Source organism: Micropterus salmoides, unplaced genomic scaffold (genome assembly GCF_014851395.1).
Source record: "Micropterus salmoides isolate LMB-PRFRI ecotype aquatic unplaced genomic scaffold, ASM1485139v1 Ms_hic_scaffold_5, whole genome shotgun sequence".
Classification (NCBI taxonomy): domain Eukaryota; kingdom Metazoa; phylum Chordata; class Actinopteri; order Centrarchiformes; family Centrarchidae; genus Micropterus; species Micropterus salmoides.
The window spans coordinates 32,586,899-32,606,940 of record NW_024044237.1 but is presented as its reverse complement, the minus strand read 5'-3'; the positions used below and the strand labels follow the sequence as shown (position 1 = coordinate 32,606,940).

The 20,042-nt window shown below is 38.3% G+C and overlaps 1 protein-coding gene across 2 annotated transcripts in view; it reads left to right on the top strand.

The window, feature by feature from the left end:
• The window catches only part of htr4 (5-hydroxytryptamine receptor 4), a 182,647-nt gene that overhangs the window by 23,091 nt on the left and 139,514 nt on the right, over positions 1-20,042 (top strand). The window contains exon 1 of one of the 2 annotated variants that reach the window (XM_038700091.1): positions 11,745-11,890. The exons of the other annotated variant lie outside the window; for it this stretch is intronic. The gene's annotated coding sequence lies outside the window, so the exon portion shown is untranslated. Of the gene's footprint in view, positions 1-11,744; positions 11,891-20,042 lie in introns of those variants that run through there. 2 annotated transcript variants of the gene reach the window in all.

Genomic DNA, 20,042 nt, shown 5'->3' with positions numbered 1-20,042 from the left:
AGAGAAGTGGTTTCAAACAGAGCAGGCAAAGAGGGACTGATATTTTATCACAGAGATGTGAGTCTGATTTGGCTTGTTTGCTTTTGTGTGTGTATCTTTCAGGCTGCTTCTTTGTAAAGGTTTTTTATCTGCTTTAAAAAATTCTAAAAATCCCAGTGTGCCTGTGAGACTGCCACAGACTTTAAAACAGATGTCAGCAAATGATTACTGATTTATGCTTTTTGACACATGCAGTTTAAAGGATCAAGACACCAAGACTTAATAATGGCAACTGAACAATCTAAACCAGAGGTTCCTGATCTGGGCATCAGGAACTCCAGAATACTTTGCATGGTAGCAATACTCTCAAAAAAATATCTGTACACTGCAATCTCTCTGCCAAATCTTATTTTAATCTACATGGGCATGGCAGCATTTCAGCCACAAATAGCCTTCCTTAGAGGATGAAATAAAGAAAAACTAAATTCTGCTGCAAAGAAAAGTTAACTTTTATGACTAATATTTGTTTTTTTCTTGATGAATAGTTAAATCTCTTTTGGCCGTTTTTTGCAAACATTTGCAAGTAGACATTGTTCTGTATTAAGGGATCACAAGCAACAAAGGTTGAGAACCACAGATCTAATAAAGAAAAGGCTTTGCACTTTTTACATCAGCCACAGTCATGCAACCTGCACTGATCTGGTGGCAGTTTATCACAGATGATTGTCTGTCTCTTTAAAATGAACATTTTTGTGTCTCTATCTGTTTGGTCCCCTTAATTAGCTCAAATGATTTCAGATAGATTGTAGCAAAAAAGAAGAAAAAAAATAAACAGATGAAAGGAAAGTATGATGGAGGAAAGAGAACAGTGTGGATGTTTGTGTGCAGGACCAGTACACTTTGCCTATCTGTCATATCTGTCTGTCCATTTGTCTGGATGCACCGGCTGGACTTCCACTTCATCTAAGAGATCACCACCCACAGAAAAGTCTCTCTGCTCTCACATGGAAACAGAGGGAGATTTGAGAGAAGTCCAATCAGTTCAAGGATAGAGTTAACCACAGGAGAGCCTGTCTCTCAGCTGTGCAGGACCCTGAAAGGGAGGGAGACAGAGAGAGAGCACAACATGGAGCTAACACTTGAACAACAGTCCACGAACGCCCGTCTGCAAACGGCCTGAGTATTTACTTTAGGTTGTGAGGTTGGTGAGAACTCATCAGTTTATCCTGGCAGGACTGTCTCGGTAGTCAATAACGGCAGGCTAAGATGGCACCAGTAAGATCTCAGAGCCTGACACCCTGAAAACAAGACACTGCTTGAAATCTCAAGATGTTGTTTGGCCTGAAACTCTCACTTATCAAGACATTAGGTCTGCAGCAGTGAGATGAACTTCCAACATAACATCAGCATTAAATGGGGCTTAACAATTTAATTCATTTTATCAATATCCCACTAATTCATAACAGAAGTTATCTTATTGCATTTTTTATACAGTGCAGGTCTAGACCATACTCTTGCAACAATTCCCGCCATGAGCAAGCACTCCCTTTTAGCACTTAGAAACCTTGAGCAGAACCCTAAATCCAGGTGGGTGGCCAACTGCCTCGGCCTGTGTAAGATCACAGCACACTGATGGATCCACATAAAGGAAAGAATATAGAGGTCAGGCACTTCCATGGCTTGGTTTGTTTCATTTATTTCCAAATACATGTTATAATCTAAAATACCAGTTTCTTTTTTAAAAGCTGGCAAACACCCACATTTTTACTCCAACCAGCAGACCTTGTTTCCCCACAGCGTCCTGTCTGTATCCTGTTGTACATCAACAAGACTAAGTAAGTCTGTGGGAGGGCTTATTTTTAGCGGAGCTCCAATAGGAAATGATGAAAGAGGACATGGTTCCCATCACACACTGTTCCCTGGGAGCGCAAACTGTCGTCTGCTAATATATTAGCAACTATCTGATGAATTAGCCTTCTGATTTAATAGTGGAATATCTGTGACCCGAGAATCAGTTTGGTTATTAATAATTTAAAAAGATCCACTACAATTTAAAAAAAACTGAAAGGAGGGAACGTTTTTTGTTGCTTTGATCCTGTGAAGCAGCTTCCGTTCTAAAGTTAGAGTTTTTTATCCCCCTCAGTGAGGAACCCAATGAAGTAGTAAATGGATTTATTACTGTTTATTTATGATATTGTTAATAGCACTACTTGTTTTCAAAGCAGCTGAGGCAGTAAAACATTTTGTCTGGAAAACATTGCCAGACAAACTAGACTGAGTGCTGCCCTATCTGAGACTACTTTTATAAGTAAACTGTTTATATTAAAAGTGTAGGGAAATCAAAATAAATTAAATGTGTTGAATTACATACGTTATGTTAATAGCAGAGTAGAAGAAGAGTAGTATTAAAAGAGTAGCTGGAAATATTCAGTACTCTGAATTCAGAGAAGTTGAAAAAGAAGCTGATAAATTACATAATTTTTAACATTTCATAAATTTTCTGATGTAACTGATGATTAATGTACTTTCATTTGTGGTCATTTACTGAATGAGGTTTTTAACACTGCAGGATCTCACAAAAGCAAATCAATTATAATCAACTACAATTTGTATAATTTGGAAAACAAATCATGTGACCTTTCGGGAGATACAAAGTTTAATCCACAATGAAAAAGACTGTCTACATAAATGGACTCAACATCAGATCTCTTCTCCTTTTGCAGTAGCCTCTAGTAGCACTGTGGAGAAACAGGACGCACTTTTGCACAAACTTTCTAAAAAAATAAATTCACACTCATTATTCATGAATCCTTCAAAATATCCCTCACCATCCTGTAACGTAGAGACTATTAGTTTGACATGCAGATACATAGCTGGTGGTGTATTTGTATCCCATTTGAATGAGGTTGTACAAGGATGTTGTCCTCCCAGAAAATTGTCATTTCCTACTTACTCACTGCACTCAGTGTGAGTGACACTAACAACATCTGCCAGCCATCATCCTGCTCAGCTCCAAGCACATAAAGGTCGAGTCATTGATGGGACATTAGCCTAAAAATAGAATTTATTGCCTAAAAATAACCAAAATGCCACGTTTTGCCTTGTTGCCAACCAGTGGGTTGCCTTTTGACATGTTTTCCAGTTAAGCACAGAAATTTAACATTAAATCTAGTTGTGGTACAGTATCGGTAAAATACCCTATAATCTACTGTTGTGTCCCACGACATTATGCTTTCTTTATTGATTTAATTTCCGCTGTCATTATCTAATTTGTCTTTGTCTTGTTTGACCTTAATCTGTTATTTTTGTGGGCCATGGTTATAAGGTGTAAATACAGCGTTCTCATTCTCAGGTCTTTTTAAATGAAAATAAATATAAGTTTAGTCTTAATTTATAAGTTTAGAACAAAAATGTTGTCTGAAAGTTTTCGAAGTTGAGGAGCTCCACAAGTGGCGGTAAGGGAAGCCTGCGCCAACCTGCAGGAGGAGCCGGCCGGCCGCTCACACCGTCACACAGACCGCTGCAGCAACAACGGCAGAGCTGGAAGGTTTTCACACCGCTTATCTGTCTTTACATTCTGAGTAATGTTGAAATGTTTTAAATTAAATCAAGAGAAAGCTGTGTGGGGTTCGCTGGTGTGTGTCGCATTGAACATTATGTCGTGGCAGTTGTGTGTGGCGTTGCTATGACGACCAGCTACATTGAGGGGTACTATCTCGGGGTACTACCTGCAATGGAAAATGGAGTACCGCCAAACCGAGTCGAGGTGAGTTATGCTGGTACTGGTAATGGAAAAACGGCATAAGTAACTGTTACTTTACTTTACTGTTGGGCTAACTGCTGTATTTTACTTCCCTCTTCTGTGTATGTTTACTAGATAAATAAGCGCGTTAGTGAATTTTTGTTTGTTCCTGGCATAAGGGACAATGTAACTAATCTAAGAGCTGCCGCAGTGTTTTGTGAATCTACTTTCTTTGTTTGCGCCTAACAATAAACATTAATATGGGTCATAAACAGCTGCTCGCATAGAAGGCCTGTATGGCTGTATTTTGGAAGAGGATGGTTTGGATCTTTTTTTCCTGATTTGTAATATGTGTTATTGAATTTAAAGAGTCTGTCTGTTATAGTGGAGCTACTATTACTACTTTTTTTCTGTGTGAAAATACTTTCTGCAAAAGGTTCAGCATCTACTGAACTAGGACAAAGGGAGCCTTAAAGTGTCTGCTTGCCCAAATTTACCCTCATAATATTGTCTTGCTCGCCTCTAGTGGTATGGAGCCATGTAAATGAGCTGTTCCGGTACTGGCGCATTTTGAAGTATGGGCCAAACCACTTTTTTCCGTCTGGTAACACTTCCTCATTTGGTCAACATTGTACTTGATCTTTTATCCTCCTTGTAAAACAGAAAAATTGATGCAACAAAGTGACGCAAGTTCTCTGGGTGTTTTCTTTTCTTGAATTCTTGAAAATGTAGGTAATTGACAAATGGAGTTTAAATAGACAAAAGTGGGTTTAGGGTGTCTGTAACAAACAGATAAATTACATTTCATCATAGCAAATGTCCTGGAATGTGTTGAGCATAACAGTGTGAGGGCACCCGAGGGTGATATTTACTTTAAGTGGGCAGGATGGAGTTGTAGTTATGCAAACTTTCCTCTGAGGCAGAGCTGCTCTGGAGGCATAAGTAATCTCTCTGATGGTGTTAAACCTCATTGCGTGCAGCCAAAGAATCAACCTGTCTTGTTTAGAAACATCAGAATAAAGTCAGATTAAGGAGGTATCTGTGTTTCATCCGTATGTCTTAGCTTTGCTTTGCTGAGTGTGCGTTTGATTGAAGGACCAGTGAGCACTGTCTCAACACTGACCTGAGGGAATGAATCAGCCTCCCTGCCCAGCCACTGCACTTGTGATAAGCGACTGTAATGGATCCTATTTTTAGCTGAGCCCCCCACGGTGTTGACTGGTCTACTTTGAAGACTGTTCCTTCCTACAAACATCCAAGCTGGTTCAGTTTATGGCAGAAAAGGCCCTCATACTCTTTGACCAGGGGCATAAATAAATGCGCACATATTTATTCTCCTTAACTAGGTACGTAATGCTCAAAAAAATCTATCTGTTTGTCCATCAACATATTTCAATGTCTAGATGAATAAGAAACTGACTGATGATTAAACATACATCACACTATCAATTTATATTGTATGTAAAGTCATGCCCTAAGAGGCGTGTCATGGGAAACTACACTGGAAATATATTTTTCCAAAGCAATGTCACCAATACAGATTCTTGGATCTATTGTACTTGGCAGGTGAACAACTTCTGCATTAGACAAAAAATTATGCCCTGCAATGTAAAAGTGGAAATCAAAGCTCTGATTTATTATGTTAAACACCAAAGAGTAGCTAGTTGTGTGTTTTTATGGTGCAGCGTTATCAAGGACATGCCAGTGTTGCATTAAAGCTCCATTCATCAATGTCTTTAAATGAACAATAAATCAGATGATGTGTAATGTCAGATGGTTTACTCACAGTTACACAGAGAATAATCAGCCTGCTGTTGCTGCAAGAGCTGAAAGACGCTAAAACGAGTAGAGCTGAGGTGAACTGCAGAGTCTATACATTTTAAAATATATTTACATATATTTATGTTATATGTCTAGTTGTCAAATCTTGCATGGTATTTGCTGACCACGTTTGCTCCCCAGAGGACAAACGCTCTCTCCACCCTGAGGAAAAACTTTCTATTTTGATAAACAGAGACAGCTTCCAGGATAATGTCCTTCGTTTTCTTTCGGCTCCCAACTGAAAGCCAGTGAAACATGGGTGGATTTAGAAAGCCGGATACACCTCCCAGGGTGACGCCACACGCCTGCTCCGTTTTCCATTGCAGATAGTACCCAGAGATGGCACCCTTTAATATAGCTGGTCGTCATAGCGACGCCACACACAGCTTTCTCTTTTTTAAGTTAAAACATTTGAACATTGCTCAGAATGTAAAGACAGATAAGCGGTTTGAAAAGCTTCCAGCTGTGTTTTCCTCTGCCGTCGTTGCTGCAGCGGTCTGCGTGACGGCGGGAGCAGAGGGCCCTGCGATCGGGTGGGCGGCCGGCCTCGCGCGCTCCTCCCTCGTGTTGGCACAGGCACAAATGATCGGGTGACGCTTCGGGTAAGTTACACAGAGAATAATCAGCCTGCTGTTGCTGCAAGAGCTGAAAGACGCTAAAACGAGTAGAGCTGAGGTGAACTGCAGAGTCGGGTGATAATTCCTTGACCTTCCTTCCATTTGAAATAGTACTTACTTGTAGTGTTAATATAACAGTATCGATAGGGTGCAGCTTTAAATTAGCACACAAAACTCAAGAAAAAAGCAACCTATAACTAAAGCATCTTTAGATTATTCAAAACTCTGTATAATTACATGTCATTTTTTATGGAGGAGGCCTTCAGCATTTTAAGCGCTGGATGTCTAATGAAATGACACTGTATATGTATATATATGTATATATATATATATATATATATATATATATATATGTATATATATGTATATGTGTATATATATATATATATATATATATATATATGTATATATATATATATATGTATATATATATATATATGTATATATATATATGTATATATATATATATATATGTATATATATATATATATATATATATATATATATATATATATATATATATATATATATATATATATATATATATATATATATATATATATATATATGTATGTATATGTATGTATATATATATATATATATATATATATATATATATATATATAAATAAAACCCAGAAAACTGGCAACAAAGACAATTCATCATCTTAAAGAGGAATATTTTGGCCGTAGTGTGAACCTAAAATGGCATCTCAGATTAAATTTCTTGACTGAACCTGATTTAGTTTTTTTTAGCTAGGAGACACACTATCACACCTTAACTGAAAGATTAATTTACAGAATCATTTCTGAAAAATAAAACTTAGATGGAATATGATGGAAATATATATTTAAAAAAGCCCAGTATAATCCTCATGTACACACTTTTACTGACACTCTTACACGTGCAACCGCCAGGATCCTGGTCTATGTGGGTAATGAGTGGATGTTTATCATTTTTGCAGGAATGCACAGCAGGAATTTCCACTGCTTTGCGGTTCTTATCTCTGGCTGTTTAACCAGAGAACAGGTAACAGTTTCCATTGTCATTAATGAGCTGCTACAGTGATGTAGAGGCATGTCTGTGACCTACATTCTAACAGCTCCTATCGATGCTGCTTAACAGAAGCAACCATTGAGGTTAATGGGACTGGGGGACACGTGCCGGCTCTGGTGGAGTCATCCCCGCTGTCCAGCCTCTGCAAGTTCTCTTTGTGTTTATAGGACTTAATGTCACTTTTAATGGGCACCTTTCCTGAAGTCTTTATTGGATTTTCAGGTTATACAAATCTTCCAGTTGCTCTGGAGGCAGAATTAATCTTACTGGTTGGGTTTAACTTTAGAGGATGGAGCTGTTGAACCAGAACGTAAGTAAGTGAATTTGACCAAGAAATTAATTCAAAACTATTAGGATCAGTTGATGGTTTAGGGTATTTATCAAGCAGGAATGCCAGACATTGACTGCTTCCAACTTTTTTAAAGTGTATTGCTTATTACTGTAAATGAAATATCTTTGGGTTTTGGATTGTTGTTTGGATTAAACAAGCTATGTGAAGTCAACAACTTAGGGTAGTAGACAGACCGACCAATTGATCAATTGAAAAAATAACTGACTGGTTAAATGTTACTAAAAATAGTCATTAGTCGACAAGGGGGATCCGTATATTGTAAATGATGCGGTAGCAATACAAATGAAAATGCAGTGGCCCTTGTGTGAGCTGTTTTGCAGTCTGTGTTTATTTGTACCAAACCACTGATTTACAGACTGTGTACATGTTATTTACATTAACTCCTGTCATCTCTGTATGTTCATGAATTGGAGTCATAAAGTCTCAGGATAAGCATGAAGTTGAGTTTAGACCCCTAGCACCTTTTCCCCTCGGTCCAAGGCAAATAAGTTACCATTAGTCCACTTTTATCTTTGCAATGACTTTATATGTAATTGCGGTCCCTCTAATATACATTGTACCTATTTATATTTTAGCTGTTGTACAAAAAAATTGATTGTTTTCCTCACCAGAAAAACACTCAAAATGACCTCTGTTTAGATTTTCCTGCTAAGTGACCTCTTGTGTACATGTGAATAATGACTGTCCACTCTCAGAAGCAAAGGTAGAAATAGTATGATGTTCTAGCTCTACAAAACCTTTTAGGGAGAAGGTCAAGGTGGATGGTTGGACATAGAAAGTGAGTCATTTACACTGGTGACCATGGTTTTACAGTCGAGGCTTAACACTGTATCTGGAATATTCGTAACACACCCAATGCATCGGTGAAGTCTGGCACTCACGGAAGATCCAGTGAACACATTGTCTGATTGTGCCAGTGCCATTTATTTCTTACGCACAGGAAGCAAACTCTGGTAATAAAAACATGAGGAGTGGCTGTTTGGTGTTTATTCATACACCTTTAAGTATTAGCCAATATACCCAGCCTGTGATCTCCAGTATTACAAAGAGAATGGTGTGGGAGAGCAGCTTTTTATGTGCAGTTTTGCATGCTGTTTGCAGCGCTTGCTAGTGTGTGTTTGCATTTTCATGTTCAGGCTGAGGTTTTTTTAAAAACGAAGGAGGAAAAACTGTGGTTATAAAAATATCTGTGCACGTGTGGACTAAGCCTTACTGCCACATCTTAAATGTACAAAGCTTTAGTGCTTTAGTGAGTCTATGTAGGATGATATTGCAATACAAAAGCATTTAGTAGTCTGTTGTAGTAGTACTAGTAGTCTGTGGGATCTTCCAAGAGAATTGATTGGTTAGTAGGCGGTGCTTTTATAGAGTTGATCTCTTATCCAGGGTTGAGCGAGTACTCAGTTGAGAAGAGTATCTAATACAGATAATGTACTTTTTACGAGTGTGAGTATCATCAGAGTATAAATATATACTATATATGTTTTCCTCTAAATATGTGAACACTAAAAAAAGTTCTCTTACTATTGTAATCAAAAACATTGCTCCAAAGCTTAATTCTAAAGCTGTTCTGTAAAACAGTTTTCTATTAAATATAGCAACTTCTGATTAACCCAGTCTAATTTCATACTTCCAATTAGTCCCGCCCACATATCGGTTAAGCCCCGCCCATTTCAAGTATGGATACAGATACATATTACTTAATTATTTTGAACCGCTACAGATAATGATAGGGGTGTACTCGCACATCCTTACTCTCACCTGCTTTGGAGCAAGTTAAGCGTTCAGCATAAGGTATCGCTTTGATTGCTTGTGTTTGACTGCTGGCCTATTCGCACGAGTGTTCACACACAACACGAATAAACACACTTTGCTGTAATTTAGTTGAAATAAACGGATCAAACTGATGCCGAAGTAACTACAACACGATGCAGATTTGTTAAAAATATCAAGTCATGCTTTGTCAGGTCTGTCAGCAATGTTAAAAGCTAACGACTTTAAATGCTTGTTTTCTGAATGGAGTTTGAGTAAAAAGTAAAAAGTAAATTTCATAAAAGCAATTAAATCTGAGCTCCTCCTGACGTTAAACGGCTCCATTATCGGAGCAGAATCCAGTCAGACTGCGGGGTTTGGGTTTTTATTCATCCAAAGTCACAGCGCTGCCTCCGGGTCTCTCCTCCAGAGCTCCGTGTAGCTCAGCAGCTGTTTGTCGGTGAGCAGCGGCTCTATCCCTCCGCTCTGCCTGGTGTCCCTATCATCTACACACGACACTCTGAAAAGCTGTTGGTGACGTCCGGACAGTGCACGGTGATAGGCTATTGCGACACAACATCATGCGAATCTCACGCTCGAGTTGACCGCTGCCCGGCAGGAAATTGCGTCCCTCCGCGTCTTTGTATTGACTTTGTTTGTAAACGCCTTGCGCCCAACACTGGCATCGCGTTTTGTGTGAAGCCAGCATAAGAAGTAAACCACCATCGTAACACTGAAAACCCAGGGTTGATCATGAAGTTAGCTAACGTCAAATCTTGCTTCAGAGTACAGGCCCCTGGATGTCAGTCTGTGTTTGGCAACATTTAGGTTTTGGTGTAGATTAGGAAGATTAATTTTGTTTCTATTTGTATGGCGGTGTTGCCTAATAGCACATATTATTATGAGAATGCAAGCTACCAAGGACCCTGAGGTTATTGTTGTTGTCCATATTTGAGAAACATAATACATTTTAATAGTGTTATAACAGTATTTTGAATGTAGCGCCCCCTGCAGACCTGACATCAGCAGCAACGATATCATAAGTTTTACCATTTGCCCTCAGGGAAGAACACAATACAAGGTTACTGACACAAGTGTAATACCTTACTGTGTGTGTGTGTGTGTGTGTGTGTGTGTGTGTGTGTGTGTGTGTGTGTGAGTGTGTGAGAGTGTGTGACTCTGCGTGTGTTTGCATTTGAACTTAAGGAGACTTATTACATATTTGAGACTCTCAGGAGTGCCCTATTAAATTATCATGAGTACACTTCCTATTTGTCCACCATCTGTTATCTTCTTTTCTCCTCTTTTCGGTTCCCCATTAAACTCTCTACCAACTTTGCTTTTAAGCAGTGGCCCTTTCTGACATTTATATCTTTGGGCTGATGTTTTAAAGGTGCTATATATTTGTTTGCGTATGAACAGTTTATTTGGCCACTGTGTGTGTGTGTGTGTGTGTGTGTGTGTGTTTGTCATCAGTGACGGAAGTTTTTACAGCTCTGAGTCACTTTCTCTTCAGGTGCTCTTTGGACATTCCAGCAGGTTTTTATGGCTTTTGTTATTGAAAACCTTCACTGAGTCACCCTGCAGCATGACGCCCAAAGAGTTCCTGTGGACATACATAGTCAGGACAGACAGACAGTAAGACAGACATACAGATAGACAGTCTGTACTGAAAGGTCAGTTTTTGATGACTACTCCTGGGGAACCCTCATGATTGCTTGTGTTATTGAGTGGTCTGACATTCAGTTCAAGCCAATATCTGAACAAAATACCAGCGGACGTTTATATATACTCATTTTTTCTGCTCACAATAGGCTGTGTCCTGGCATAATCAAGTATTTATGTGGGTTTCTTTCCTCAAGGATAACCACTTTCCTAATCAGTTAATCTATTAATTGTCAGTCTATAAAATGTCCCAAAACGACCTATTGGCAAGTACCAGTCCAGTGTTCTCAAACGAAAAAGGTTGTACACTTACCATGCTTATTTATCTCATTTCAATGCAGGAATCTTTGACATAACTCAACAAAGCCTATAGCTGACATGCATATTGTTGCTTTAATTAAGACTAGATGTAGTCTGTGCAGTGGTGCAAAAAGTGAATGATATATTGCACTAATCAGTTACTGTACATGTGCAAATATGTAAAGTCAATACAAAGTAGTATTTTGAGAGAATCCAGCCTGCTTGCTTTGAACATTTCCTGCTGAAACAGCACATTAAGGGAGGGACATAACTTTGGGGATAATTAAAAAATGTTATCAACTTGTGAAATCACTTTTAAGGAAGTGAAAATGAAGACCCAAACTTTCGGTCTTCAAACATCCAAACATTTGATCCCACGGAGCTACTTCCTGATTTATCTTTGACCTACCGTGTCTGCACATGCAGTTTCACAGAGCAAAGGACACTCAGACGTTTCAGGCGCACTCTCTTTTGGTTTCATGTCATGCAGGTTCATGGATTGATTGGATTAAACTTGTGAATTCAACTGGTTGATTTACATGTAGGACTGTTGTAAAGCTGTGTCGTGTGGTGTTGCCACATCTGCAGATCCCAGCTACGAAGCCGGTGAGTAACATTTTACCTTAATTGAGAGGAAAGAAATTAAGATTCAGTTAACAAGCAAACAAACAAAAAACCCCACCGACAGAATGAAAGAATTCACCTTTACCTAGTGGCTTTTATGATTCTTTCCTCTGCTCTTTCATTTTCTTTTATATGATTTATTTTCAGTCAGAGGCCTTGAACTGAGACCATACTGACATTTAGCAGGGCAAATGCCCATGAAATATCATCCAGCGCTGATATTAGGAATCAATAACATGATGAGACACAGAGTCAAATACCTCTCTGCAAGGTATTTCTGTCTCTTCCTTTTGTTCTTTTTTAATTCTTAGCAGTTCTCTAAATATCTCCTTTAATATTTATCATCTGTGTTTCTTTCTCCACTCATTTCCCTGCCTTTACTGCTTATCTTTTTTCCTTGTCAGTTTCTTTAATTCTCTTACTGCCTTTGTCCCTGTTTTTTGCCACTCTCTCCACCATTACATCACACATGAATGATTCAAGGCATAATACCGAGTCCTGGATCGATACCTTAATGAACCTGGAACAGCATATTGGGCATGCAAATGAAGATTGCCTTGGTGGATTTCATCACTGGAGAGTAAACAGACTATCTTAGCTGCACAGTGTTCTTGGATGTGTACCCAGAGACCACAGGAGGTTCATTATTATCAGTTTAGCAAATTGGGTGTTGTTGGTTGTGACTGCCTGGATTAGCTGAGCAATATTGGAACAGTTATGTGGACGAACAGTAGCTTGGCTAAATACTAACAACTAAAGTAAAGGCATCCATCTTGGTACTGAGAAAGAAGAGCCCCAAGACTGCCATCCAACTCAAATTAGCATTTAAATGAAATTGGTAAATTCATCAAGAGGTGCAGAAGTGTGTCATCATCTCGTGGGCACAGGAGAACGCCGTTTTCCCTGCCAGAATGATGTTGGTTCTCCCTCACTGACCTTGAGTCACAGGGACTCCACTCTCACATTGAAATATGGAGATGCACGCAGTTGGCAGCTGTATTGCCGCTCACCAACAGGCAGGCAAATTTGATTACCATTGTCAAAAGAAAACCAAACAAAGTCATTGCACTGTGGCTGCACTTGGAAGGGAACTCAATATCAAGTCTGTCCAGATGTCTAAAGGCTAATTTGGGTTGCTCCTTAAAACATAGCAAAGGGGAAAGTTATGAGTAATGAGGGTTTGTTTAGAGAAGCTCTCAGAACACAGGAGCAGGCAGATAACTGGAGTGAATTGAAACAGAAGGGATGAATTCAAGGTAGGACAGCTGGTATGAAGATAGAAGCTGGCAAAGATGAACTTTAACACCCTTAGAGTGGAGATAATATTTAAACTAGGAACACGCATTTACCCTCTGACCCCGAATGGAAATTAGCAAAGTTAATCCCTTTGCCTTTAGGTGTAACAGAGCAGGAGAATCCACGTATTATTTCAAGGTTTCCGATCTTTCCCTGTAGTCCTGTTTTTAAGATATTACCTCATAAACTGAACTGAATTAAATGTCATTTTATACGATTTGACAAACTTATCTTTAATCGATTTCCACTTACAAGCTTTTTCCAGTCTTTCTACTAAATCTCACACCAACTGAGTGTAAACAAACTCCATCCGCCGATGAAGATGGTGAGATGCGTTCGACTGAACTGAAATGAAGTAGATGAGTTTTCTCCGCTTGTGGGATGCCACTGAAAGCTTTGGAAAATTATAATCGGTAGGTTAATAGCTTATCAAAAGACTGTTTTTATTTTAGGGGAGATGGTGTTTTGTAGTGACTAGGTTCCAGCATGGCCACCAAATTGAACGTCAAAATATTTTTGTCTTTGCCCTCTAGAATGTATCTGTTTGATTATGTGACAACGCTATTGTGACTTACGTAATGTACTTATTTTAACCCAAACCATGATAGTTTCCTAAACCTAACCAAGTCATTTTGTTGCCTAAACCTAACCAATTTATGATAGCCACGTGATTAGATAGATGTCAGCCATGTGGGACTTTTCACAATCTGTTTAACCAAGAAGAGGGGTTACATTTTGCTCAATTCAAGCAAAAGTTATAAAATAACACCTACCCATACATGCTTCATGCATGAATTCAGACTGTAGCTAATTCATCTTCAAACTCCGACAACCATTAATAAACAGCTGTAGCTCCTAAAGTAAAGTTTTGTAATATTAGAGCAAATAATAAAACATTGTGGACATTAAACCCTAACACTAGCAGTGTGTAATCCATGCACTACCTGCTGAGCTTTATTTACTATAATAAAGCATAAAAAATGATCTGGATAGTTTGCATAGAAAGGGAAGAAAGTTTAGAGGGACAGATCAGCATGTTTCTAAAGGATCAAGAAATTAATCAAATCTCCAAAGTGCCTTCTGTCTAGTTGGTGTCTAACCAAACTGTAACAGTGTTAGTTTAACCCACCAAAACTCACAAAAAGTGTTCAGTGCAGTGAATAATCTAAATATCGATCAAATATATAGAAATTATTTTGCTGCCTGCTACATGTCTAGAAAACTCTTGCCCAGTGGGGCCTCCACAGGACAGGTTCGCAGTTTGGGGACTGTTCTCACTGTCAGAGGTCCTGGTTGATTTCATTGGCCCCTGACAGAGCCCGGCTAAGGTCACCTCCCACAACAGTGTGTTCTGTACTGAGGCTTAATGGGCCTCTAAGTGGGGAGACGGGAAGCAGATGGTGTGGGGGACAAAACCACACAGCTGGATCATTATCAACAAACACTACACTCACATACACTGTACATCTTGCTAATATAGCTAATGACTTTAAATCTTAGAGGTGTGTGTGTGTGTGTGTGTTTGTTTGTGCATCCTTCAGTATTTGCAGAATCCAGCTTTCATGTTCTCCCTTTGGATATTTTTATTGAAAAGTATTTGATCGGTATTAACAGCCTTAGGGGTTAATTTTCTATCAACACTTTATGTTGACAGGAAATTAATGCTTGTGGTCTTTTTTATTTGTGCAGTGTTTGGTTTATCAAAAAGAGAAATCCTGAAATTCAGTAGATGTGTCTGCAGCTAAATACATAGTCATTATTACTTCACATTCAGTTTAAATGTGTTAATTAATCTTTGGAAGGTTTTGCAGATTCTGGCTATATCTTACACATTGTACCTTTAAATGTAGCCCTGCATGTGCTTTAAGTTCATTCATGACATTTTGATGGATAACAAATTACTTAACATGCATGAAATGTGTTATATTAACATAGCAGATACATTGCCACATGAAGTGAATATTGAATCAGTTATTCCTTCAGCTTATTGTGTCATCTTAAGGCCACTGGTTCTGCCATGTGTTCGCCCAATGCACAATGTTGAAAAATGAATGAGGGCGGTACAGTGCAGAGAAACTCAAGAAAGGAAGCATTTCCATGGCCTAAATGTCATTTGACTCATCTCATTAATGCAGTTTGACACCTGTTGTGCATGAAAGTACCAGAGCTGTGCCATGTCTCGGTCATGCTGCTTGACTCTGAAGCATTAGAACTATAGGACTCCCTGCTGGTGTAAGGAAATGTAAAATTATATGGTCAGGTCAGCAGGTTGCTGTGGAAAGATGAAAAGCGGAGTAATCTGATTGACTGACACAAAAAGAAGAAGGATATGGATGAGTAGACGATAATAGAGGGCTAGATGTTGGAGGAGCATCAATGGTGAAGAATGTCCATCTTTCTTAAAATTATAAATCATTGGAATGGTAAAAATCCTGTTTCTGAAAATTGAAAACAGAATAAATATGTAAAATATGATCAAAAAATGTTTCCCATTTTCAGAGATTTTTTATTTAATTGCAATAAGCAATGCTATTAAATCATGTATATTTTCCAAAGAAGAGAATGCACTCATACTCATTCATACTCACTTGTGACATTGTTCACTTTCTCAACCTCAAATGGGAACTAGGAAATAAGAACCTCAGATTAAACACAACTATTTTAATTGAAGTTTACTAACTGAAAGAAAGTGAGTTCCATCCATCCATTCATCCAAAAAAAAAGATCCTATCTTTATCCAACTTATAGAGGTTACTGCCTTGGTTGCCAAAATAATATAATTAAACTATTACTATTAGATTATTCATGTTTTTCCATTTATTTTAAAAGAGCATTGCATTCCTATAACATAATCTAAATCACAATGGACAGTATAGCATCAAAATTGATGCAGCAAAAGCAGAGATTTCGTGTTATTATTTTTTCACACATTGTTCTTTCTTGTCAAAACCTTCCTTCGACATTACACTCAATGCAACACGTCTGCCAACAACTCAGGTTGGCGTTTCAAGTGTGTTCTGCTAGAAGCACCTAATGTAGCCTGGAGCCCCAGCATAGATGAGCAGTGTGCTAAAGAGCTCTGGTAAAGTTTTAACTCCACATCCCCAGAGTTCTGACTCATGTGGTGTCAGTTGAGGCTTTATAACTTAAGGCTTAGTCTGCATATCTCGTGACTTAATATGGGAAAAGGAGTGGAACTCTGTACAAGCCTAGTCTGGCTTCGTTCCCTCCTTGCATTGTTCTGGACTTGTACCAAACGTGCTAAACAAATAAACTAAACTAAACTAAACTAAACATAACTTAAGGCTTTATACAACCTCTTTTTCATATATGCAGTTGTACTTCCCAACATCTGTAAGCAGACTGATGTATACATTTGCTGGAGTTCCCTTTTAGCCGCTGAGCAAAAGCTTTTTTCTTTTGTTTGTCTCAATGAAAGGTCTCAAAATCACATTCTCAGCTGACTAAAACTGCATAATTAATAATACAATTAAAAATATTAATGATAATTAACATTAGAAACTAATTGGGTAAGTTTCACTTCCTAGTTAATTAGGCTGCATCTAACTCTGAGAGGCTGAAGAATGAATGATCTTCAGATATTGTTCACAGATGCTCACAGATGCTCATGTCTCACATCCTCCTTCTGTGGCTCAGTAAAGGCTATTGTCAATATGTTTAGACTGAAGCTGGCAAAAGCAGATAACATACTGTATTATTCTTGCATCCAAACAACAAAAAAACATATTGTTTCTATGAGAATTGTTTTGTTACTTGAGTGCTAAATGCTAAAGCAGGAATTAGATGGCCATTGACCATTAAAATTACTCAGTAATTATGTAATAATGTTATTTTTTTAGGGCAGGATCATTCTCCATGAGCATTTCACTGTGCATTATAGAATTTTAATGTGATTTGGTTTGGATGACTGAACATTTTGTTTAACAGTCAAAACCTAAACTATATGGACATATTTCAGACTAAAATAAACATCAAACTCAAGTTTGATAAGTTATTTTTTGTCCACAACACAATAACTTAAATGTTCATTCTACAGTGCAGCAAAATGTGTCTCACCATTAATTTAGTGGCAGGTTTTAGACAGGACAGACCTCTGATGGTGGTCCTCTGAGTGATAAACTTTGTGACTCAGGGCTCCAGATTTGTGAAGCGATTTCCTCTCCTGTTGGTTAATGTGATCTGATATGATTGGATGATAAGGCTCTCTGGAAATATGTTTGATCTCTCCGTCTGCCATTCAGTTCATTTCCTTCGTTTCCAGAGAATTTCATAAGAAGTTTTTTTTTTTTTTGTCTCTGTCTATTTCCACCCAGTGGTTATCTCCAACAGAGATGTTATGTTTAAGACTATGTCTGTTTGTTTCTGTTTGTTTTTCAGCAGGATATCTCAAAACTCATTAACATATGTCTTTAGTTTATTGTGGAGTTTATTAAAACTACAAATCTTGTGCCGCCTTGGTGGAGGTGTGTACTCACTGTGTGGTCTGTCTTTACATACTCTGCTAATTATTTCCACTACAAATGTGTCTCCAAGTGTGTGTTTCGCTGTGTGGATGTCACCCAATGATATAGGTCACAGAGTGCAGTCAGTTCCTATTCTCAATACATATCAATATCATCAAAACCTCACATATGTTTTCTTTTTTATCACATATGTTGTTTTTTTTTATTATGTGTGTTTGTGTGCTTATGTACTTCAGCTCAGGAGCAATATTTTGGACATTTTTGGAGCGGGAAGATATTTTTAATCTGTTGATTATTTTCTGAAATAAAAAACTGATTATCTGATCTTCAGAAAATAGTGATAAATGTTCAGTCCCGGAGTCAACGGTAATGTCTTCAAAAGTTTTGCCTGACCAACAGCTAGGACGACCCAAAGACATTCAGTTTACATTTATATAAATCATTGAAAAGCAGCAAATCCTCTCATTGGAGAAGTTGCAACCAGAAAAGGGACCATATTTTTGCTGATAAATTACTCAAACATTCTGTCTACTAATTAATTAATCATCTAATCATTTCAGCTCCAGTTGGTTTTTAGGATTGTTGTTATTAGGGTTGTGGTCCTCACATGTATGGAACTTGTGTGAGTGTGACCCAAACATCACTAGTCAGTTACAGCCTGGCATGACGCCATCTGTTCGCTCTAGTAAAACCAATAGTTGAATTTGCATCCGTATTAAAGTCCCCTGAACACATCCAGTGTATTTCCCATATGGACATGCATTAGTACATATGGAGACAGCTGAAAGGTCAATTGTCTGTGTGTGTTTGTGGGTTTGTGAATATGGCAGAGCAGTCTTCACGCCATACTCACAACAACTTTCCTGTTTTAAATAGCTGACTATTGGTTTTAAACTTAATTAATCCTAAATGTCACTGTTTATTTTAAGATTTTAATTGTTGTGTACTCATATTGTAGTTTTTTAATAATACTTTTGCTGCAGCACAGGCTGAACTTCTCCTCAAGGATCGCTTAACTTACAACTTGTTTAACCTTGATACGGTTTTAAATTTCCCTAAATCTATTTAAGCAGGCCTGCCTGGCAATAAGAGCAGGACACCAATGCGCACTGAACTAAAGATATTACAACAGAGTGTATCATCCAATAGAAACAATGTCATTATGTTATAGACAATAAATAACCCATAAATAAATCTCTACTGTGCTTCAATCTATTGTACCTACATCTTTCTAAAGTAATTATACGTCGCTGAGCCTAAAATTCAGTTGCTCTTTCTGGTCTGTGCAGCAGCAGCAGCAGCAGCAGTTAAATAAAAATGTGACGTTGCAATATAAATTTGTGGAATATATATATATGTGTATATATAATAAAAATTAAAAAAAGAGTTCCTCTTTTTTTGGTTTGTTACCTCCAGGAGGCTGCTCTGCTGACAGCACACAGAAGCTTAACTTTGAAGATTAGCCCCACCTTTACTGGAAGCCTTTGGCTGAACCTCAGGAAACCTGAACCAGCTCTACCACACAGTCTTAACAAACACAGACGAGCCCTCCACCCCCACTACGCCTCAGTCAGTCAGTTTGGAGTTGTCTGCTGGTCTCGACGTCTCTGTTACTTCTGCTCATTCACATTCTAGATTTCGTCTGTTTTGTTAAATCTTTGCTCACTTCCTTACTGACATTTTTCTGGGACAAATTTGTGATCATCTGCCATTTACTATCTTCATAATTTCTCTGTATCTTCCCTCTCAATACTTCCAATTAACCTCCTAACCTGGTGTGATTGTTCTGTAAACCGGAAAAAATTGATTGCCGGTGTAGTCCTATACCAACCAGGCTTTTGCATTTTATTCCTTCCTTTATTTTTCCTTCCTTCCTTTTATTCCTTTGTTTCTGCTCTCAGTTCAAACTTAGGCTCCTCCCAGGAAACTCCTGTAGTGAGAGATCAGTAACCCTCAGCAATTTAACTTGTTGGCAGAACTGGCACTCCAGCAATAGTGAGGTGTTCATGTGCTGCATCCTCTAGAGAGTAAAATGGGCAATCCGATTACAAAAACACCTGTGGGCAATATATAAATATAGCCTGAGCGATTCTGAACATGCTAACAACCATTAGAACTAACATGAACTAAAATAGAAAAGGTTACAATGCTAATTTATGATGATCATGGTGTCATCCACAGACTTCACAACAGAGTTCTCTCCATGTGTGGGGTTGCAGTTGAGGGTGTGGGCACACAGCCCACAGGGGCTCCAGTGTTCAGGACTAGAGTGGAGGAGGTGTGACCTCCAATTCAGACTGTCGAACCTGTGTTGAATGCTGAGCCGAAATCAACAAACAGCATTTTGATGTAGG